Here is a 24792-nt window from a genome sequence, read left to right on the forward strand (position 1 = left end):
TGCTACTTTTTTTATAAACAAAATGGCGCACGAAAATCGTGTTTTTTTCAATTAATGCTCTATAACTCCGAAGATTTTAACTTTACAACAAAAACACCCAAATAAAAATTCACCGTGATTAAATTCTGCATAGAGACGTGTTTTTCCCGATTCTGCTGAAGTTTTTATTATATTATAATTTTAAATAATAGCTAAAATGCGCATTTCAAATATCTTGAAAATGAATGCTTTAAAATTTTTTTGCAACCATTTGCAAAAAAGTTATGAAACAGCAAAGTAAACATACGATTACTACGGTGTTTATAATTTTTTTTAATTCTTTCAAAGCGTAGAAGTGAGTTTAAAGTACAAGCTAATTATCTACAAAAAAATATCGATTATAAGTTTAATGGTTATATTTTAATTAAAGATTATAAATATATTTTTTTGTAATTTACACGCGCGAAAGTAGAATAATACAGTACTGTAGCTAAAATTTTCACTCGGAGCGACGACCGGCGGCCGCGCGACGTACACTTTTAATAAATAATGTATGCTGCGTGTCAGTCGCTTCGAGTGAACATTTTAGCTCCGACTCTGTATCAGGCCTACTTTTGCGCTAAAAATTACAAAAAAAAGTATTTTTAATCTTTGATTAAAATATATAACCATTGCACTAATTTTTGACATTATTTGTGAGTAATAAGATTGTACCATAGACTCACTTTTAAGCTTTGAAACAATTAAAACAAATTATTAACAACGGAGATATCGTATATTTACTTTGCTGTTTCATTACTTTTTTGCAAATGGTTGGAAAATTTTTTTAAAGCATTCATTTTCAAGACCTATGAAATACGCATTTTAAGTATTTTTTAAAATTAGAATATAATAAACAATTTCTGAGAAATGTTAATTTGTTTATAACAATGTTTTTTAAACATTTAAAGATTATGCAAAAAAATTAAAAATTTATATTTTGTCGACAAAATATTAAATAGGCATCACACCTTTATAATCTTACTAAGTTTGATCAATGTCTCATGATTATTTTGGTTGTTATTACGACTGTAAATTGTTAATTAACAATTGAATTGTTGCTAAAATATTCGTTTCATTTTCACCGGCTTCTGAATTTATAATCTATACCAAGAAAGCTTTTATTTCACTAAGCTATATAATTATTAATAAATAATTACTGGCCAAAAAAAAAATATTTGAAAATTCGAGATTTTGTTGGGAAAACCCACATTTTTCGAGGAAAATTTTCGTCGCAGCAAATCGGGAAAAACATGCCTCTGTAGAATTAAATTAGGGTGAATTTTTATTTGAGTGTTTTTGGTGTAAAGTTAAAATCTTCGGAGTTATAGAGCAATAATTGAAAAAAATACGATTTGTCGGCGCCATTTTGTTTATAAAAAAAGTAGCACACTATCTGCGGACTTTGCATACCTATATTAATAATATATAGGATCTTATAATTCGATTCCAGCAATAAAATTGCTGGTAAATAACCTTTCTTTGTACTTTACTAATTAGACCAGCGTATTATAACTACATATTTTTTTTTTCAAAATTTAAAGATTATGCAAAAAAAGAAAAATTTATATTTTGTCGATAAAATATTAAATAAGCATCTCATCTTTATAATCTTTATAAGTTTGATCAATGTATCATGATTATTTTGGTTTTTATTGCGATCATAAATTGTTAATTAACAATTGAATTGTTGCTAAAAAATTCGTTTAATTTTCACCGGCTTCTGGAATTACAATCTATACCAAGAAAGCTTTGATGTCACTAAGTTACTAATTACTTACCTAAAACTTTATTTGAAAATTAGAGTTTTTTTTAGGAAAACCCGCATTTTCCGAGAAAAATTTTCGTCGGAGCAAATCGTGGAAAACATATCTCTATGCAGAATTTAATTGCGGTGAATTTTTATTTGGGTGTTTTTGTTGTAAAGTTAAAATCTTCGGAGTTATAGAGCAATAATTGAAAAAAATACGATTTGTCGGCGCCATTTTGTTTATAAAAAAGTAGCACACTATCTGCGGACTTTGCATACCTATATTATTAATGTGGAGGATCTTATAATTCGATTCCAGCAATAAAATTGCTGGTAAATAACTTTTCCATGAATTTTGCTAATTAGCCCAGAGTAGATATAATCTTCGCGGACACGCATATAAAAAAAATTGTATCGCAAACACTTATCAAAAAGAGTTATTTTTTTCACTGGAAATGTATTAGGAATCACATTAATCATAGGTATCAGCGATATTACCTATGTTTTAACAGTTATTTATAATATAAGTGTTAAAAGTGCACGTTTAAGGCACGCATGTGAAAGTTTGCAGAATGAGCGACAGCGAGTTCTACAAACGAAATTACAGGACAATATCTACAATAGCTATTTGTATAACAAGGGAGGAAAGTGCTACTTTTCCTCCCGAGAATGAAGTTTACTGCCCGACGCGTAGCGGAGGGCAGTAATCATTCAAGGGAGGAAAAGGCACTTTACTCCCATGTTATACATATGGTTTTTCCACCTTCCTCAAATAACAAGTAATTTTTTCATTTTTATTTAATTTATTTATGTAACTAACCAACAAAATGTATTAGAACTAAAACTAACAAGTAGGTACAATATAACTGTCAGCTGTCAAATATAAGTCAAATTATTAATGTAAACATTGTTAAATCAGAATAACAATTTACTGTTTTTTTACCATTCTGCAAAATACAGAGTGTTTTTAAATAAACGTTAAAATGTATAGATACTTACGTAATAGAAAATAGGTATTGTACAGGGCGTCAATAAGTTATATTTCATGATTGAATTACCATGACGTCACTTTTACTTTTCCTCCCTAGGGAGGAAAAATATTTTTCCACCTACCTATACCGAAAGTATACTTTTCCGGACCTGATTGTAGGGAGCAAAGTTGTACTTTTCCTCCCTAGGGAGGAAAATATTTTTCCTCCCTAGGGAGGAAAAGTAAAAGTGACGTCATAATATTTCATTCATGAAATATAACTTATTGACGCCCTGTATAATATCTATTTTCTATTACGGAGTATCTATACATTTTAACGTTTATTTATAAAACATCCTGTATTTTGCAGAATGGTAAAAAACAGTAAATTGTTATTTTTATTTAACAATGTTTACATTAATAATTTGACTTATATTTGACAGCTGACAGTTATATTGTACCTACTTGTTGTTTTAGTTCTAATAAATTTTGTTGGTTAGTTACATAAATAAATTAAGTAAAAATGACAAAATGACTTGTTATTTGAGGAAGGTGGAAAAACCATATGTATAACATGGGAGTAAAGTGCCTTTTCCTCCCTTGAATGATTACTGCCCTCCGCTACGCGTCGGGCAGTAAACTTCATTCTCGGGAGGAAAAGTTACACTTTCCTCCCTTATTGTTATACAAATAGCTATTCCTCCCTAGGGAGGAAAAGTACAACTTTGCTCCCTACAATCAGGTCCGGAAAAGTATACTTTCGGTAGAGGTAGGTGGAAAAAACTTTTACTTGAACTTGACTGACATTCCATTTTTATATATTTTTTACAGACGGTCAATACGAACTGCAGTGCCTTAAAAATATTTTAAAGCACTATAGTGCCTTAAAGTAGCATTCTTAACGCTCGTATGCAGTGCTAAAAATTGCATTTTTAACACGGTTGTAGAAAAAACATATTGCTACCTATTAATAACATTGATGCACATCCTTTCTAAATATGAGAAACAACCAAATCTATCAGAGACCCATAGTCATCTTAATTTCGAGAACCGGGTCTGTCGGCTCAGTGGAACCGAATTCTCAATCCGGTTTATTTGTCACTAAATCACGAAACAGTAAAAAATAATGCGCCAGGTAGATAGCCCACATGTGAAGAAAATAAAAGCTTAAAATTTTTGTAAGTCACTTTGATCATGTAATAAATACATTGTCCATGTGTAAATAATTTAAATATAAAAATCTAAGCATCTAACTATGTTAAGAAAATAAGTATAAAAAATAAATATTTATTTTAAAATTCCCAGCCGGAAATAGAACCTAGTTTATTTAATTCATTTATGTTGGCAGTACAAGAAATGTCAGTAGATAACAGTCCATAAATATATAAAAATTTAGTAAAATCATAGTAAAAATAATATATTTTACAACAGTATATTCATTTTCTAATTTTTTAGAAATGAAAAATACTTTTTCAATGTATTTTATTCAGATTTTCACAAACTCTTGACAATAAAATTGATTTTTATACCCTCAACGACTATTCAGTTTCCACGATCTTAGCCGATCTCTGCAATGTTCATGATCGTCCACGTCCCACTGTCGCTGTCGCTGGTCGCTGTCAGTGCCCTTTACAAACAACAGTGAGGCAGTGACATTTTGTAGATAAATTTTCGCAAGGTTCTTTAGGGTGCACTCCTAGTTAATTAATAGTTTCTTTTTACAGTTGCCTCCCAATTTACTTCTAAGGTAAGTAGATAAATTCAGTTTATAATTGTGTGTTAGCATTTTCACGCTTTCTAGAATATCTGCACCATGCATTTTTTACTTTGCCCATTATGCGTCATGTCTATTCTCCGAAATTTACCGTTTCTTTCTGGTTCATAGTTTTGGCGATAATTAATCATATCAATAATTCATTAATTTAAGGTTCTATATTGGTTTTTTGTTCATTTTAAGCGATTTTAAAGTAGTGTTTGGCTGTTTGTGTGATAAACATGTCAGCTTGTTCAAACAAATTGTTGGAAATCGCTTCCTGGATATTCACAAGGCTTTTTAGATTTAATTACAGTAGTTTAACTTTTTTATTATAATGGTTAACATTATTTTTCAATTTACGACTATTTTAAGTGTTGTATCTCTTTGTTATAATATTTATAGACGTCATCCTCGACTAAAAAGTATAAAATATAAAAGTAAGACAAAAGGTATAATTCCTTCATCCTCAGGTCATAAATTGTTCACATTCTTGGCATTGCAAGGACCTTGGCTAGATAGGTATGAGTATAATGGTGGTCTGTAGCATTAACGTTGATTTTAAACTTTGCTTACGGTCATTCCACGGTCGCTGACCCTGGGGTGGAAGCCTTTGTTCATTAACCAAAACGTACTGTCTCACCTGTAGTCGCGATTCCAGGAATTTACCAAAAGATATATCTTCCAAACTAGCTATTGATTAGACGTTCTGGGAAGTTTATTTTTAAGATTCAAGTTCATAATTGTTTTTCTTTTTTTTGAAATTACGGTGAGTCACGGCGTGTCGCAATTTAGCAAAAAATAAATGCAATTTTAGAAATTTTAAGGATACCCGCATTGTGTTTAATTATTCATCAAATATTTTGAATAGTAAGTTTTACCTAAATTATTTTTGTATATATTTAATTTTTATATCATATTTTAACCATTTTTAATCCTTCTTCTGAAGATATTAATTATTTTTCGCATGTACCTAATTGGTTTATCTTAGTTATTTATTTCAACAATCCTGAATTAATAAAATATGGACCACCCAAACTATGGGATATGCTTAAAAATCTTTTCGAAAGATGCCTGAATGGAGAAAAAGTACCAGATGAATGGCTAACATCACATATTACTCCCATACATAAGAAGGGACCTAAAAATAACCCCAAAAACTATAGGGGAATCGCAGTCATCAGCAACATTGGAAGATTATACTCCAGGCTATTAAGAAATGAAATAGAACAAGAAATTCAAGGAAAGCAAGTTGAAGAACAAGCTGGTTTTCGTGCGGGACGTTCAACGGTAGACAATCTCTTCACTTTAAAAATAGCACTAGAAAAAAGAATACAAAGAAATCAGGAAACCCACATCGCTTTTATCGACCTAGAAAAAGCCTATGATAGTGTCCCCATAATAGAACTATGGAATTCAATGAAAGACATCGGTACCGATGGAAAACTCATACAAGCAACTAGAATGTTGTATGAGACCACTAACAAAAGAATCAAAAACGGCAAAAATTTCACTGAGGCATTTAATACTTCAAAAGGCCTCCGACAAGGATGTTGTCTATCTCCCACTCTCTTTAAAATATACCTTGACCAATCCTTACAGAGGTGGACAAAAGCAGTAAAACCGATGGAACTGAAAGTGGGAGACGACTCCCTATTTACATTATACTTTGCGGACGACCAAGTTGTTATAGCCCAAGATCAAGATGACTTAAGCTATATGATACGGAAGCTAAATGAGCATTACCAACAGGCAGGATTAGTAATAAATATGGATAAGTCAGAATACTTCATAGTGGGAAACGAAGACATTGAAAACCTACCATTGGAACAAGGACATATTGTTGGTGTGAAACAATGCAAATATTTGGGAGCTATATTTAACAAACGAGGAAATAGTGAAGATGAAATACAACACAGGATCAATAAAGGTAGAAGCATCACTAGATCCCTCAATTCAATTTTATGGGACAAAGATATCAGGAAGGAAACAAAAAGAAGAATATAATATGAAAGTATAATGAAGAGCGTTACAATCTATGGTGCAGAAGTTTGGGACATAAGTGCAAGAAATAAAAAGAAGCTACTTAGTACAGAAATGGACTTTTTGAGGAGAAGTTGTCAGGTTTCGAGATTAGAACATGTAAGAAATGAAACAATTAGAGAACGTATAAAGGTGGAAAAACTATAATAGACGATATTGAAAAGAGACAGCTGACATTGTTCGGTCACATTAAAAGAATGAATGAGACTCGCTGGCCGAGAAAAATATTAGAGTGGATCCCACCGGAGAGAAGAAGAGGACGACCACAGAGAAGCTGGAGGGACAATATTCAGGAGGCAATGGATTCGAGGCAATTAGATGAAGAGATGTGTTACGATAGAAAAAATTGGAAGCTGGGTATGGAGAGGCGGCGACAGCCGTAGAAATCCATTATATATATATTTATTTCAACAAATCTTTTGCTGTGCCTATAAGAGGAGGACAAGTGTTCACAAAGGTTAACTTTTTGCCCTAAGCTGGTTCATCTTTTGGCATCATAACCCTGGATGGGTCTTTGCCTGTCTTTTTTCTAGTCAGACCTTTCTCCTCCATTGTCTTACATTCATAGTTTTTAGGTTCTTCCATGTTATCCAACCATCTGGTTCTGGGCCTTCCCTTTTTCCTCTTCCTACCGGCTTCCCAGCCATGATTTCCCAGCCATGACAGTCTTTGACTTTTTACAAATCTTACAATATCATACTCTTCATTTATTTCATTAATTTCGTAATTTCTCATGATTCTCAATGTGCAGTCTTCCTCTTGTGTTGGGCTTCCTCAATGTCTTGTGTTGGGCTTCATTTTTTTTGTCATTACCCAGGTTTCATAAGCATAGGTTACTAAGGATATAATTAACCCTTTCGCAGCGGGAAACAGCCGTAGTCACTAAAACTTTCGGACCTAGTAGATGGGGAACAACACAAGTCAAATACAAAGATGACTTGTTTAGGTACCGGGAAATATCGTAAATACCAGTAAATCATTCATTTATGATTAAAATTACTTGCTAAAACAAGTGTTATCTGTGATACTATTACAGTTTTCTACTTTGTCAACAATATCGTGTTACATGTGATTTCATCACTTTTTTCTGTACATATATATTTGGGTGTCGATTTAGTTTATAGGGAAGCACTGTCCGCACCCGTCTAGCCAGTCACATTCTAATAAACCAGTGCCGCACTGAAAGGGTTAATGTTCTATAGATAGTCATTTTGGTTCTTTTGCCTAATAATTTCGATGACATCAATCTTTGATTAGCTTAGTGTGTACGATTCCCACTGGAAATATGTGCACTAATTTCCCTACTTATCGAATTCTTTTGATTGATTTCTGTGCCCAGATATGTGTAGGCATCTGCATATTTGATGGTATAGTTGTTTATTGTGATATTATTTTCATTGTCAGGTGTTCTTTTGAAGGTTATGCTGGTCATATACTTCATTTATGTTTCGCTTATTATAAGCATTCTTTTTCCTGCTGCAGGATCAATTTGCTTGAAATCTTCCATTAAATAGTTGTTGCTTGTTCCTACATATATCTTCTGCATAATATATGCAGTAATTTGTATTGTTTTGGTGTTTCTATGGTTGGTTACATTGGTTTAAATTGTTCACATTCTTGGCATTGCAAGGACCTTGGCTAGATAGACTTTGCTTACAGTCATTCCACAGTCTCTGACCCTGGGGTGGAAGCCTTTGTTCATTAACCAAAACATACTGTCTCACCTGTAGTCGAGATTCCAGGAATTTACCAAAAGATTTATCTTCCAAACTAGCTATTGATTAGACATTCTGGGAAGTTTATTTTTAAGATTTTCAAGTTCATAATTGTTTTTTTTTAAATTACCATGAGTCATTGCATGTAAGTTGCATCTACATGTTCGATGATATAGTTGCCTATGGTAATAATAATTTCATTGTCGGGTGTTCTTTTGAAGGTCATGTATGTTATTTTCGTTTTGCTTATTGTAAGCCCTCTTTTTCATACTCTGATCAATTTCCTTGAAAGCTTCCATTAGTAGTTGCTTGCTCCTACTAATGGTAACTATATCGTCTGTATATGCAGTAATTTGTACCGTTTTGGTGTTTATATGGCTGGTTAATTTGCTTTTACTTGTTACATTGTTTTTTCTGAGAACTGAGTTAACGACTAGGTTGATAATGCATCTCCCTGTTGTAGTCCCACATTGATATCAAATAGGAGAGGCAGTTCTCAATTTACTTCAACTGCTGCTTTTAATCCTGCAATCTAAACTGATTACCATTGGCAAAATTATTGTTTTTGATTTCGCCAGAAAGGACCCCGCACAAACCTTATGGAAAATAGGTCCCAGTGGATTTCGTTCATACTTTGGGAAAATACTCTTTGAAGCATCCTGATAAAAAGTTCTCATGGGCACAACTCAATCGTATGAAGGATTTTCAAGATATAGAGGCCCAAACTCGGAAAATTATAAGATTTATGGGGTATTCCAAGTCCGTGAGTTACTGGTTATTTGGCAACATGTTGAAGTTTGGATCAAGGAAAAGTACTAGTAGTCTAGGATTTTTTCCTGGCTATCCAATGGCGACCTTTACTTTGACTTTGACCTTCAACGGACGTCATCTTCTAGAGTTTCGAGGGTTTTAGGCATTCAATTAATATAAACAGATTACTCATGGGTTTTTGGGATCGCAAAATACGAATATGCTATCAGAATTAACTTCCGGATGACGTGGTGGCCAGGGTCACTGCAAGGGACGTCATCTTCTAAAGTTTCGATGGTTTTCGGCATTTAATTGATGCAGATGAATTACTGGAGGGTTTTTTGAGGTCGCCAAACACGAATATGCCACCAGAACCAACTCCCGGAGCACCTGGTTTCCAAGGTCAGTGAAAGGGGCTCCTGGAGTTTCGAGGGTCTTTGGTACTACATTGATGCAAACGGATTACTCACAGGTTTTTGGGGCTGCTGAATGTGAATTCGATATCATATCCGATCCACGGAGCACCTGGTGCCTAAGGCGGGTCTTCATCTGGAGTTTCGACAGGTTTCGGTATTAAATTGATGCAGATGGGTATTACTCATTAGTTTTTGGGGCTGCCAAACACAAATACGCCATCAGAACAGACACCGGGATACCCGGTGCCTAAGGCACGTCATCTTCTGGGGTTTCGAGAGTTTTTGGTACTAAATTGATGCAAGCGGATTACTCTTGTGTGTTTGGGGTTGCTGAACATGAATATGACTTAGATAAAAGACTCTGGAGTATCTAGTGGCCACGATGATTACCACTATCAAAATAGAATGTAGTAAATCGATATTAAAATAAATGAAGGAAAAACATTGTCAGATATAAATTGAGTTTATATTTTTTATAAATAAATAAAACAATAATTGGGTACTTAAGTTACTCACTTAGTGAGTACACTCACAGTACACACACCAAAGAATAATCCAAAAGAGCAACCCCAAAAACCTAAGAGTAATCCATTTGATTCCTCTGAAACTCCAGAAGATAACCTGTCTTAGGCACCAGGTGCTCCTGTGTCTGTGCTGATCACATATTCGTGTTCAGCAGCCGCAAAAGCCTATAACTAATTCGTTTGCATTAATCTAGTACCACAAACCCTCGAAACTCCAGGAGCCCCTTTCATTTACCTTGGAAATCAGGTGCTCCGGGAGTCGGTTCTGGTGGCATATTCCAGTAATTTATTTGCATCAATTAAATGCCGAAAACCATCGAAACTGTAGAAGATGACGTCCCTTGCAGAGGCCCTGGCCACCACGTCATCCGGAGGGCAATTCTGATGGCATATTCGTGTTTAGTGATCCCAAAAACCCATGAGTAATCTGTTTATATCAATTGAATACCGAAAACCCTCGAAACTCTAGAAGATGACGTCCGTTGAAGGTCAAGGTCAAAGTAAAGGTCGCCATTGAATAGCCAGGAAAAAATCCTAGAGTACTAGTACTTTTCCTTGATCTGAACTTCTACATGTTGCCAAATAACCAGTAACTCATGGAATTGGAATACCCCGTAAATCTTATAATTTCCCGAGTTTGGGCCTCTATATCTTGAAAATCCTTCATACGATTGAGATGTGCCCATGAGAACTTTTTATCAGGATGCTTCAAAGAGTATTTTCCCAAAGTATGAACGAAATCCACTGGGACCTATTTTCCATAAGGTTTGTGCGGGGTCCTTTGAATATAAACAAAAATACTATTGTGAACTGGTTCAATTTTTGCCGAGAAGTCTGTATTGATGGCTTCAAAAAACAATCCTAAAGGGCGCTTTACAGCTTGCAATTCTACCTGCAAGACGCAAGAAAGTTGCCTAAAGGCATGCGCAGTATGTCGTCAGTTGATTATTGCATGCAACTTCTTGCAATTGCGCGATAATCGGTTTGGTGCCATTTTTTCTGCAAGTTTTCATGCAAGTCTAGGGGAATTTGATTTTTCCACAATATCAAATGTCATTGACGACACGAATTCACGAATACATGCCGATCAGCTGTTTTCTGTTTGTGAAATATATTAACGATGGAAATGAATGAATAATGAAATGGCACTTTCTGAGATTCCATAATTATTGTAAATTGTATATTAAGCTACGGAAGCCCTCTCTCCTCTAGCTAAGTACCTTAGGATAATAATTAATTTGTGTTTCGCAGAAATAGTATTTCGAAATATAGATTTCTTTGTAATTGTTCAATTTTTCCCAAGAGTTTATTAAAATGTACATTCATTCCTAGAAAATTAGAGTCATTTTCATCATCTACTTGGATAAATTCTTCTGTTGGAGATACATTATTACCCCTCTTCTTGTTCAACTAAGATCTTACTCACCATCTCCGATCTCGGCGTTCTAAATTAGTGACTAAAAGGCTGGCTGCAGCAATAATAATACTTAAAGTTGCTGCTATCGCCTTTTTCCTTTTATATTTGGTTATTTCTGATAGTCTTGGCATTTCGAAATTTACCAAGTTAAATAAACAGCAATAAAGTAATTAGAAAAAAACAAAAGTTTATAAGTTAGGTTAAGGGTAAAACTTTCAAATTGCATGCAAGCCGGGTTGCAAGCTGTAAAAGATCATGCAATAGACTTGCATGAAAGTCTTGCATGCAAGAAATTGCAGCAAGTTTTCTTGCAAGCTGTAAAGCGGTCTTAAGGAAATAGGTGAATGCAATTATGATAAAAATTGCATTATAGTGGACATTAACGAATCTCTACTTTTTGAAAGAAAGAATTGTGTCCATTGAAGATCAGATTATTGGGTATTTGGGCATATAGAAAGAGGAAGTGTTGGTGCAAAAGCTTATGAACCTTGAAAATACACATAACCTAAAAACATTTGAATATTTTAATTTCATACTAAATTTTGCGAAAGGGTCTGATCTGATGATTTCAGTAGTGTCAGATTCCATCATTTATTTATTTATTTTCAATAGGATCACAAGTTTATAATATAGTCCAATGTGTGTCAATAATTAAAATACAATAATAAGTAATAATACAATAAAATATAAATATAACAAACTTCACATAATTCAGATTTACATATCACAATAATGACTATCTATTCCACAACTACTCAAACAAGCATACGCCTGAGGCCTGAAATGAATTCAGCCTTCGGTGCAAAAAAATCTAGATCAGGGTGAATATTTGCCCATTTTAGTGCTCGAGATAAAAAGTTGTTAAGCATAGTTGGTTCTGAGGATAGGAACATAAAAAGTTTGGTTTAATCGTATTCTACAGAGAGGTACATGGAGACCAACCTGCTCAAGTAGCTGAGAACACAAAACTGTTGAATTAATTATGCCATAAAGCATCCTTGCATCTTTAATTAATCTTCAGTTACGCAATGAGAGAATACCAAGTTGGGTTTCAATTTGATGATAATTTACTTGATTTAACTCAAAAGGTATATCCTGTTTATATGCTACATATTTCAAGAACTTGTGTTGGACTGTCTCGATTTTTGATATGTAAATGTAAGATGGAGACCATACACAAGAACAATAATACTCTAGATGAGGTCTAACTAAAGAACAAATAAAAGTTTACAGTCTAATTAATTCCCAAATCACGAATTTCGGTAAAGCAGTCAACAGGAATATTCTGTATATGTTCGGTGTTACTGAGATAGTGGAAGATCAGATTTTACCTTAAGTTTGTTTCTGTATAGTTCTACACGGTGTCTGCGTAACTTGGAACCATATGGGAAACTTTTTTAATATCAAGTTTACGAAAAAAAGTCATTCTTTATAAAGTACTCTGCATAGTCTATAACTTAAGATGCAATCATCAGATATCAAATTTTGTCAACCGTATACGAGGTATGTCAAAAAATATGAATGTCGCTCAAGAGCAAACTACCTTTATATTTCAAAATATCAAAAAATTTTATTATGAAAAGTTATTTGTAATTAAAAACCATATTCAAATACGCAATAACAGCCTTCTACTTGAAAAAAAAATTTCTGATATTTTTCTAAATTGCCGATTCCGAACATCATTTTTATTTATTAGACATGTAATAACTCTTTTATTACCAATAACATGCTATGGCAGTGAAGCATGGGTGCTGAAAGAAACATCCAAAAACAAACTCGACACATTCGAAAGGAAAGTACTGAGGAGAATACTAGGACCTGTGAGGGAAAACGGAATCTTCAGAAGTCGATATAACAACGAGCTTTATCAACTTTATAAGGAAACGCCCCTGTCAAACTTCATTAGATTACAAAGATTGCAATGGGCCGGACATGTGATAAGAATGTGAGAGGATAGGCTACCAAAAGGAGCACTGAATGCTAGAATGCAAGGAAAGAGACCGGTTGGGAAGCCACGAAAGCGCTGGGAAGACACAGTAAACAGCGACGCACAAGCCCTTTTAGGAGTCCGTGTATGGAGAAGAGCAGCCACAGACAGGCAAGGGTGGAGGCAAAAAATAAAGGAGGCCAAGGCTCAATTTGGGCTGTAGTACCGTAGAAGAAGAAGAAGAAGAACTCTTTTATTAATAATTTTAGGAAAAAAAGTTATTTCTAAATCCATATTATTTGACACACTTCGTATAAAATTAACGAACTTGGATAACTGATGGTTGCATCTTGAGGTTTTTAGAAGATTTTTATGAAGAATAACTTTTTTTCCTAAAATTATTAACCAAACAGTTATTACATGTCTAATAAATAAAAATGATGTTCGGAATCGGTAATTTAGGAAAATTTCAGAAATTTATTTATTTTTTCAAGTAGAAGGCTATTATTGCATATTTTAATATGGTTTTTAATTACAAATAACTTTTTATAATAAAATTTTTTGATACAGTACAACCTGCCATATCCGGACCTCCTCATATCCGGACGGTTCTGCCGTCCGGATCTACCTCTACCGCGAAAGGCAGTCCTGCTGTTGGACAACGCACCCTCTCATCCCTACTAAAAGAACTAAAAGATGGCGCAATAATGTATTATAGAATCTATAAAACGTGTCTATCGACGAAAGTTATAGACGGCGTTGATTACTGGAATGTATGAAGGAGAAAACGCTTCACAGATCATAAAAGAAGTGGTCACAGAAGTGGTCTTGATATCCGGATTCTTTCATATCCGGATCGGTCTGTCGCCACATTGATCCGGATATGTCAGGTTTTACTATATTTTGAAATATAAAGGTAGTTTGCTCTTGAGCGAAATTCATATTTTTTGACATACCTCGTATACTGTTGACAAAATTTGATATCTGATGATTGCATCTTAGGTTTTAGACTATGCAGAGCACTTTATAAAGAGTGACTTTTTTTCGTAAAATTGATATTAAAAAAGTTTCCCATATGGTTCCAAGTTACGCAGAGACACCCAGTTAATTCACCCATTCTTAATATTAAGCATTGTAGAAAAGAGTATCAAGTATTTTAAACTGCGTTTTGCAATAGAATCGAAACCAATATTCCACTTGGCCCAAAATTTGCCAAAGCCGCATTGCTTAAAGTCTAGTTTTAGTTAACTATAACATGACAAATCAATTAGATTTTCTTGGTCAGTTGCACTTAAATCCTGAGTCGATGACTCAACAAGAAAGGGATTGCATATACACTCAAATTCAGAATAATTTTCTGTGTAGTACAATTCGCCGATTACTGCACCATTAGCTTGATGTCTCATGTGCTGAAGTTGCTACTGAAAGTCATCCATAACTGAATATATCATGAACTGGACATAAATATTAATGATACACCATTTGGGTTTCCCAAAGGCCTAGGAATGCGTGAAGCTCTTTTCTCACTTAATATCCTAATACAAAGGTGCCTAGACGTTAATCAAGATATATATTGTTTGTTTTATTGACTATAATAAAGCTTTCGATAAAGTAAGACATGAATAATTAATGAATGTCCTGAAATTAAAGAAGACAGACTATAATGACCTCAGAAGCATATCTAATTTATACTATAAGCAGCGAGCAAAAGTATGTGTTAATGAACAGCTGTCAGAGGAAATTGAAATTGGATGTGGGGTGAGACAGGGATGCGTATTATTGTCGCCAGTTCTCTTTAATGCCTACTCTGAAGAGATCCTAAAAATCTCGAGGGTGAAACAGCTGGAATAAAGGTGAACGGAGTTCCCATTAACAACATTAGATATGTGGATGACACTGTCGTCTTAGCCGAAAATATTGAAGATCTTCAGAGACTAGTTAAAAGAATAGCGATATATAGCCAAGATTACGGTCTAACAATGAACATCAAGAAGACAAAATTTATGAGAATATCTAAAACTCAAAGAAATAATGAGAATCTCCTCATAAACGGAACCAACGTCGAACGAGTAGACCAATATGCCTCTATTCAACTCCACAAATGATTACTTCCAGATTAAAATTAGAATAGAAAAGGCTAGAGCGAATTTTAACAAAATGAGAAAAGTGCTCTGCACAAGAGACCTAGAGCTAAGAGTAAGGTTGGCTAGGTGCTACGTTTTCTCCACTCTGTTTTACGGAATGGAAGCTTGGACCTTGAATGCGGCATCAATGAAAAAACTGGAATCATTCGAGATGTCGGTATATAGAAGAATTCTAAAAATATCATGGACAGAACACGTCACAAACAAAGAGATTCTGAAAAGGATAAATAAAGAAATGAAAGTTATTATGCAAGAATTGCAGGGAATAAAAATAACGGAATTATGCAGGAAAAGATTCAAAGAAAAGGGAAGCATAGGAAGACGCAGAATATCGTGGCTGCGCAACCTGAAAGAATGGAACGGATGTACATCAAATGAACTTTTCAGAGCAGCCGTCTCCAAAGTCCGAATAGCTATGATCATTGCCGACCTCCGTCGCGGAGATGGCACTTGAAGAAGAAGTAGTGCTCATTAAATTACTTAATTAATTTATCATAGTGAATCTTACAACGTAACAATACCTCAGAATTAATGTTAATTTCAAAATCTGCAACAAAGCTTTCAAGTGTTGGGAAATGGTGGAGTAGGTTGTTTTCAAGACTTACTAAATAAGTACTAATATTTTAATTTTTTTGTGTTATTTTGAGCGGTGCTGATTTTGGCTGTGTTTTGTGTACCACCGCAAATAATGATATGTACCACCACTGGTACATGTATCAAATGTTGAGAACTGCTGGTTTAGATTATAGTGTAGTGTCTGTACATTTGGAAATAAAATAAATTATAGTGGAGATAAAACATTGTGGACATTTACACTGTTATATTATTTAAATATTTTATTGGTGTACTATAACAAAAAGATACAAAAATAAATGCATTAACATTCCTGGTCGTCTTGATAACAAAATGTATCATCATTGATATGCTGTGGGAGCTGGAAGGTTAGGTAAATAATTAAACTGTTAATTGTTTTCCAGTCATTGATACAGACAAGAAAGAATTAATTACATCATTGTTACAAGGTGGTGACCTTAAGAATCCATTAAATATTTGACAAAACAATTAGGTAGGAGTAAACAGTTGTTAAAAAAATACTGTAAGAAACTCATCTCTTATTGATATATTGCAATAGATATTGATAATTGCATTAGCCAGTTTTTTTGTTGTTTTAGCACAGGGGTCACCAATTATATTTTCTGAGGGTCCGTTTCGAAAACCTATGACACTTCCGGGGTCCGGAGCACTACTTGTCTGGTTGTTCCAATTCGGTAAACAAATCAGAAGGGTGCAGTGCGAAATTTTTAGGCAGAAATTGTTTTTAACAGTTTTTTAATAAATCCAAAACATCACCTTTTTTGCTCCCGAAAATATGTTTTTAGCATTTTTGGGTCATCTTAAACAAAAAAGATTTTCTGTCATTTTTCTCAAAACTTGATAGGTTTCAAGTTTTAAGCCATTTATAAACTGAAAAATGCGAAAATAAGCATTTTCGAAGCTTGAAAATTCATGTGTACAGTGTACATTATTATTTTTGCGGTTGTCAAGTGCCTAAATTGAAGTTTAAACATTTAATTTCATGATTCTGATGAGTTATCTGGGTTTATTTCAATTTAGACCGTTTGTTTTTATTGGCGTATTTAATTATCACATTGGCAATAATTAATTGAATAAATAAATAAATCATTAAGAAAAAAATATGTTAATAATAAATTATAAAATTTTAATAATGTGAAGTATTTGTTGGGCATTTTTTGCATAAGTGTGTATAATATGTATAATAAGTGCGACAGAGACGCAACATAAATTGCGATGTGCGGCGACTTAAAAGTCGAGTGGACTCGCATAATTAACAACTAAAAAACAACAGTCTATATTGAAGTAAGTCCCGATTACTCGTTAGAATCTTGAAATTGAATTTATAAACTTCAATTCAGGCACTTGGCAACCTGAAAACTAATAATTCACATATAAGTTTTCAAACCTCGAAAATGCGTAGGTATTTTCTCATTTTTTATATTTTAAATCGCTTATAACTCAAAAACCCTGCAAGAATGCAGGGAAAAAGACCTGTTGGAAGACCTAAAAAGAGAAGGGAAGACGAAGTCGATGAGGATGCCAGGAACTTCCTGGGAACGCGTTCATGGAAAAGAACAGCGGTAAATCGAAATAATTATAGAAGCTTGTTGAAGGAGGCCAAGGCTCGATTTGGGCTGTAGTGCCACTGGATGGATGGATAACTCGAAAACCATCAACTTTTGAAAAAAATGACGAGAGACCTTTTTTTGTCATTCTTTACAAAATTAAATTATCAGTGAGAAAAATGACATTTTTTATTATGTACAACCTGTCTGAAGTTTGGAGTGAGTTTGGTGCAACATATTCTCATTGAAGAGTTGAGATATTCATCTGTTAGCTGAAACTGAACCGATTTTTAATAAAGTTTATTCTTGATAATGTGTGCGGCTTCGCACACATTAAGTTGAGTGGTTGAGTCAAACAAAATATACAATTTCTTGGCCAAACATTTTCAAAATTGCCAAACGCTATATTCTGAATTTAATGACAGTCCGCACAAAAGTAGATCACGGTCCGGATGCGGACCGCGGTCTGCTAATTGGTGATCCCTGGTTTTAGCATACTGTAGGTCTTAGTGTGTTGAAGGTAGGCTAATTTTCTGCAAAACTAGCACAGGCGCCCCCACCCGTCACACACATATATGCACACACATACTCGTACAACCCCAGCATCTGGGACATTATGTGCGTTCTAATGAAATAGTGAGACCCACATGTCCGAAGATCAAACCGGTCACACTGTGTAACCTGGAGTGGTACCTATCTGACCGCTCACAACCTGGAGTGGTATCTATCTGACCCCCAAGCTATACCACCACCCCTCCCCATTGCAGTACATAACGAATGAGGAGGCTTTGTACTGAACGTTACCTCGTATGCTCTGGGTAATGGGACATACCCTGTATTACTTTATGTAGTTAAACCACCTCTTTTTAGGGGTAGCTAGAGTTATTTTTACTCCCTATTAATGATTTTGGACTTGTGTTCTAAAAATGTGTGTTCAGAGCAGCGAGGCTCCGACTTAAGTCAGTGTCCCGCTATCCGCAAATGTTCCCGGTAAATAAATTACCTATTATTAATAGGTACATAATACTTAAATGGACAGGCGGTAAGAAAACAGCATCACAATCTTGTTTATTTTACTAGAAATCATTCCTTTCCTCTCATAAGTGCTGATACAAAACTAACAACTTTACAAGAAATTTGAAGAAAATAAACAAAGCATTCTCATTAAGAGCAAAGTTGTTTGGTTGAAGTGCATTGCATATTTTTGTATATTTTACATGTGTGATCTGCAAAACTAACAAACACAGATTAGGGTATTATGACGAATTTAAACCACATTTAAAAAATGAATTTTTCTATTTTAGTATTTTGCACAAGACCAACAGAAAAATAGCTCATTCTTGCGGCCCCCGCCTGCATTGCATCCCTTGCAGGCCCGTTATCGCCGGCCGTGACACTCTCTATACTCTATAGTAACTTGTTTAATATCATTACCCCAGTCTGTGGGTGAAAAAACGTGATATAAGTCAGGAATTTTTGAAACCTATCAGGTGTTGTAAAGGACGATGCCAGGAATAACTTCTACTAAAATGTAACCAAAAATATTGTGCGCTTTATTTTTAATTGCGATTTTCATTTGTTAAATTTGCAATTTTTATTGATTTTTAATTTTGTAGCTTAGGATATTGATCTTAGAGAAAAACTTTTTAATAGAAAGTTGTAGTAAATTAAAAAACCTACAATTTGAGGTACGGTAAGTTTAATTTGGTTAATTGGTTATTGCTAAACAGCCTGCGAAATGTCCAAAATGGCCGTTTTTTACAATTGCGTTATTTATTGTACAAATAATTTTTTTTTATTTTTTAAAGCTTTAAAATGAAGATCCTTCAATTCCAAACATAAAAAAAATTGTAAAGCCAGATTAACGAATTTGTTGCTTAGATATTATAAATTGTTTCTCCCAAGAGGTCAAATGTCGAAGGCTATAACTTTTTGAAAAAAAAATCGTAGAAAGTTGGTGAAACATCCAATCTCCTTCTAAAGAGTTATATTTTCATATTCTGATGTAAATAAATGCGTAAAACATTTTTAAACCTCTAATTTTTGGATTTGAAAATAAGGGGGCAAATTTCGTTATAAACATTTAGAGCTGAAGCGGACCTGTACATCCTATGAGTTTTTAACTTACATATTATTGTTGCTGAAGATGAAACGAAGATTTATAAAAAAATAAAAAATTTCTACGACCAACTAAAGCCGAGATAATTTTTGGGTTTGAAAATAAGGGGCAAATTTCGTTATAAACATTTAGAGCTGAAGCGGCCCTGTATATCCTATGAGTTTCTAACTTACAGATTATTGTTGCTAAAGACGAAACGAAGATTTATAAAAAATATAAAATTTTCACAACCAACTGAAGCCGAGATAATTGTTTTTTTTTCTTAAATCATAGTGCCTTTATTTATAACAATTAAGAAATTATTTTATAGTCATTGACTAAAGAAAGACTTATGTTATCTTAAAATGAAAATTATTATAAAATATAATTATATTTAATTATTAAAAATTATTTTTTAAATCGGTGCTTTTGCAAGCGGCCGAATTTGGCAAATCGCCCGGCTCGCTTCAAATCCGCGCGCTCGGAAAATTTTTACGTAACTTATATTAAATTTTGACAGAAAACAATTTAATAATATTACCATTATAATATACAGTCTATTTACCACTGTATTGGTTTTTCTTTTTAAACTTTTATATGTGAAATCCAAAAAGAATAGTCACTACAAGAAGAAAAAGTTTTATATTGTATATTATAATAAGAAGTAACATTATTATTATTATATTTATATAACAATGAAAAAATTAAAAATATAGTTATACATTTCATATATATGTATCATTTTTGTAATATTATTTCTTCAGAAATGAAATTTCACATATAAAAGTTTATCAAGAAAAACAAATACAGTGGTAAATAGACTGTATATTATAATGGTAATATTATTAAATTGTTTTCTGTCAAAATTTAATACAAGTTACGTAAAAATTTTCCGACCGCGCGAATTCGGCCGCTCGCAAAAGCACCGATTTTAAAAATAATTTTTAATAATTAAATGTAATTATATTTTATAATAATTTTTATTTTAAGATAATATAAGTCTTTCTTTAGTCAATGACTGTATAGTAATTTCTTAATTGTTATAAATAAAGGCACTACGACTTAAGAAAAAATAATAATTATCTCGGCTTCAGTTGGTTGTAGAAAATTTTTATTTTTTTATAAATCTTCGTTTTGTTTTCAGCAACAATAATCTGTAAGTTAGAAACTCATAGGATGTACAGGGCCGCTTCAGCTCTAAATGTTTATAACGAAATTTGCCCCCTTATTTTCAAACCCAAAAATTAGAGGTTTAAAAATGTTTTACGCATTTATTTACATCAGAATATGAAAATATAACTCTTTAGAAGGAGATTAGATGTTTCACCAACTCTACGATTTTTTTTTTAAAAGTTATAGCCTTCGACATTTGACCTCTTGGGATAAACAATTTATAATATCTAAGCAACAAATTCGTTAATCTGGCTTTACAATTTTTTTTTTATGTTTGGAATTGAAAGATCTTCCTTTTAAAGCTTTAAAAAATAAAAAAAATTATTTGTACAATAAATAATGAAATTGTAAAAAACGGCCATTTTAGACATTTCGCAGGCTGTTTAGCAATAACCAATTAACCAAATTAAACTTACCGTACCTCAAATTGTAGTTTTTTTAATTTACTACAACTTTCTATTAAAAAGTTTTTCTCTAAGATCAATATCCTAAGCTACAAAATTAAAAATCATTAAAAATTGCAAATTTAACAAACGAAAATCGCAATAAAAAAAAGCGCACAATATTTTTGGTTACATTTTAGTAGAAGTTATTCCTGGCATCGTCCTTTACAACGCCTGATAGGTTTCAAAAATTCCTGAATTATATCCTGAAATCGACCTATTTTTCACCCACAGCCTGGAGTACATTCCTTGCAATAATGATAGAGAAATGTAATTTATACACCAGTTAATGCTTCCGTCCCTCTTATGTAAAACGAAATTTATTTATTTACAGTTTAACCCCATTAACTGTAAACATACAGTAAAATGCAGTCAAATCTAAAAAGAAATGTATAATTAAAAATATTAATCTTAAAGTACAAAAATGGAATAGATATGATATAGATCATAGTCCACTTCTATAAAATATTGACAGATCTTACATAATATATAAAAATAACACATTTCTTTATTATAATAGATTTTTTCAGCTCTTTGAGTTATTAGCCCGATCAAAGAACAATCTGACCCCCAAAAAAATAAAGGAAGGATGAAAATTTGGGAATAGGTAGTTGAAATTGTCTATTATTAGGTATATACGAAAAAGTTTACAATTCTACATCCCCTTCATTCTACAAAAATGGAGGGGAATACCCCCTTCTCGGGGGTGAAAAATATACATTCAAAATATGTGCGGAATTGGATAAAATGACTTAATTCTAAGCAACTTTTGTTCTATAGAGTTTTTTTCACCAAGTCAATACTTTTCGAGTTATTTGCGAGTGAATATGTTCATTTCTAAGAGAAAAAAAAAAACATGTTTTTGGACGGTTTTTCGCACATAACTTAAACAGGCATTTTATCGAAAAGACTATTCTTAGCAAAAATATAAATAGGTAGCTTATAAAAAAAAGTAAGTCAGTTAGGCTCAAAATATTGTTGGTCCCTGTTATTTTTTGGTAAAAAAAATCGCGAAAATCACCCCCTAATTAGCATTACAAATAAAATTAATAATTACCGCTTTACAAATTAATTTGCTTTTGTATTTTTTATATGATCTATAAGTTTCATTGGTTCAAAATGCTCCATTTTGAAAAAATTTGGTTGTAAAATAATTTTTTTTATTTTGAAAACAATTCCATATTTCTTTCAAAATAACTTAAAAATTATTAGTACTACCAAAAATCTCAAACAGTAATAAAATGTACGTTTTGCTTTTCTGAATATTTTGGATTTTTTATTTTCATGGTAGACAAAAATTGGTTATGCTATGACTGTTCAAAATTTGAATAAACTCGTGATTAGTGACTCGTTCAAGCCATTTTTACTACAGCCTTTTCAAAAATAGCACTATGAACCGATGGAACTTACAGATCATATAAAGAATACATAAGCAAAGTAATTTGTGAAGCGGTAACGATTAATTTTATTTAGGATGCTAATTAGTGGGTGATTTTAGCGATTTTTTACCAAAAAATAACAGGGACCAACAATATTTTGAGCGTAACTCATTTACTTTTAATGTTAGAAGTTATTTTAAAAAACAAAAATAAACCTTTTTAAACAGTTTAAAAAAAGTTGTAATGAGTTTTCCACGAAATGTGCTCCGTGTTTTGGTTATTTCACGTTGAAATATTCGATTTGAAATTTGACGAAGAAGAATGGTTTTGATTCAACATTTCAAGCACATTTGTGTGAATTTTTTTTGAAACTATGGTAGAATTATTTTATTTTTATATTGAATAAACATATTCAGTACAATTTAAAGAATATTCAAAAAAAATTCAAGGCAAAATATTGAAAAATAAGCCAACAGTGGCAAATTTTTACAGACACTTAAAAAATGGATTTTGCGTTTGGCATCAGAACTAGTCATTCGATCATGTGAAACAAAAAAATTCAAAACTATTTTGTTAGCTTATGAATTTCTCGAGGTAACGCTGTTGAGCTTTTTTAGTTTTACCGATTTTTGATTTTTTGGTATCACTCAGAAGTCAAAATAACGTGAAAATCAACATATGTATTTATTATTGCTAAACAAAAAATAAGCATAAAACAAAAACTATCTCTACATCGGTACACGAAAATTGTGCATTTCAGGTGGATCGGTTAAGTAGTTTTTGAAGTTAAAGTTTTGACAACTTTTATTTTCAATTTCTTTTTGTCTGAAAAATCGTAAAGTGATGCACACCAGAATATGTTTTTGAATCGCGGAGTAATTTACAAAAGAGGAGGGAAACAGCTGCTGGACGTCTCTCGCTACGCTCAAGCGCGCTGGCGCGAAGCTGCTGCAAAGCGAGTCGAAGGTAGGGATATTCAACAAATCAACATGCTGTATTTCCGGTAATTTTGCTCCAATATATCTGAAGTTTCAGGAGAGTATCCTTGAAGTTACAGTAGAACGTCGATTATTCGAACTAATTGGGGGACATGGGTGTTCGGAAAACCGATTTGTTCGGATAATCGAACTATATTGATATAGTCAAACATATCTAACCACAAGTGAATGAAAGCCATACATATTTAAATACCTACATATTTATTTATATTTTTAATGACAAATAGCAATTAAACAAAAAAGTGTAGTCTTTGCAACAACATATTTTTAGATACAATATTGAAGAAAATTGAAGATATTTTAAGCGTTAATTACAAACGCTTGCTCGGTACTTGAGATTCGGGAGTTCGGATAACCGGTCGTTCGGTTGATCGACGTTCGGATAATCGACGCTCTACTGTATGTACTTTCATTTAATATAATAAAAGAACTTTCAAAAATTTCAAACCATACCCCCCTCTAAAATTTTTGATATAGTGATTGTTACCGATTTGATTTGGTCAAGTTAAAACCATGACCACTAATGACGTCAATAAAAACCGAATAACTCATATTTCGCATAGGTTTTGTTGTCAAGGCGATACACCCTTCACGTTTTCAATTTTATTAATTAATGCCACCTCGTCGATGTTGATCGATCTGTTATTAATTGAGTGCAGTGTAAACGGAAAATGTTGCGGGAGGAAATCGTGGATACGCAAATGACATTTCATCCACTAGAATCGTATTGAAGCATCAAGTTTCTCTAAAAATAAAATTTGTGCTAGAATCATTTGGAGCTCGTAAGTATTTATATGTAGTCCAGGGCGCATCTGTTTTGAGATGGACGTTAAGAGGTGACTCAAATTTTTTTGCAGAAATTGCTTGAAAATAACTCAAATAATAATATTTGAGTTATCCTCCCACTCAAAATGGTCCGGATCATTGTTTAAATAATCAAAATGTCAAAATATGAAGGAAAAATTCGATTTTTTTATTGGTTTTTTGATTATAACTTTAAAACTATTCATTTCTGAGAAAAGTTGTACTGACATAAAAATTGGGAAATTAAATTTCCTATAATACAGAATTGGTTAAAAATTAAAAAAAAGTCACCCTTGTTGCAAAATAGCAGTAATTGCGAAAAAAAAACA

The 24792-nt window shown here is 32.9% G+C and overlaps 1 protein-coding gene across 1 annotated transcript in view; it reads left to right on the forward strand.

Annotated features, from left to right (window-relative positions):
• The first annotated feature begins 4311 nt into the window (after window positions 1-4311).
• LOC114330984 (eukaryotic translation initiation factor 4 gamma 2) overlaps window positions 4312-24792 on the forward strand; it is a 117793-nt gene continuing 97312 nt past the window's right edge. The window contains exon 1 of the mRNA XM_028280443.2: window positions 4312-4485. The gene's annotated coding sequence lies outside the window, so the exon portion shown is untranslated. The remainder of the gene's footprint in view (window positions 4486-24792) is intronic.

This window comes from Diabrotica virgifera, chromosome 5 (assembly GCF_917563875.1).
Source record: "Diabrotica virgifera virgifera chromosome 5, PGI_DIABVI_V3a".
Classification (NCBI taxonomy): Eukaryota; Metazoa; Arthropoda; class Insecta; order Coleoptera; family Chrysomelidae; genus Diabrotica; species Diabrotica virgifera.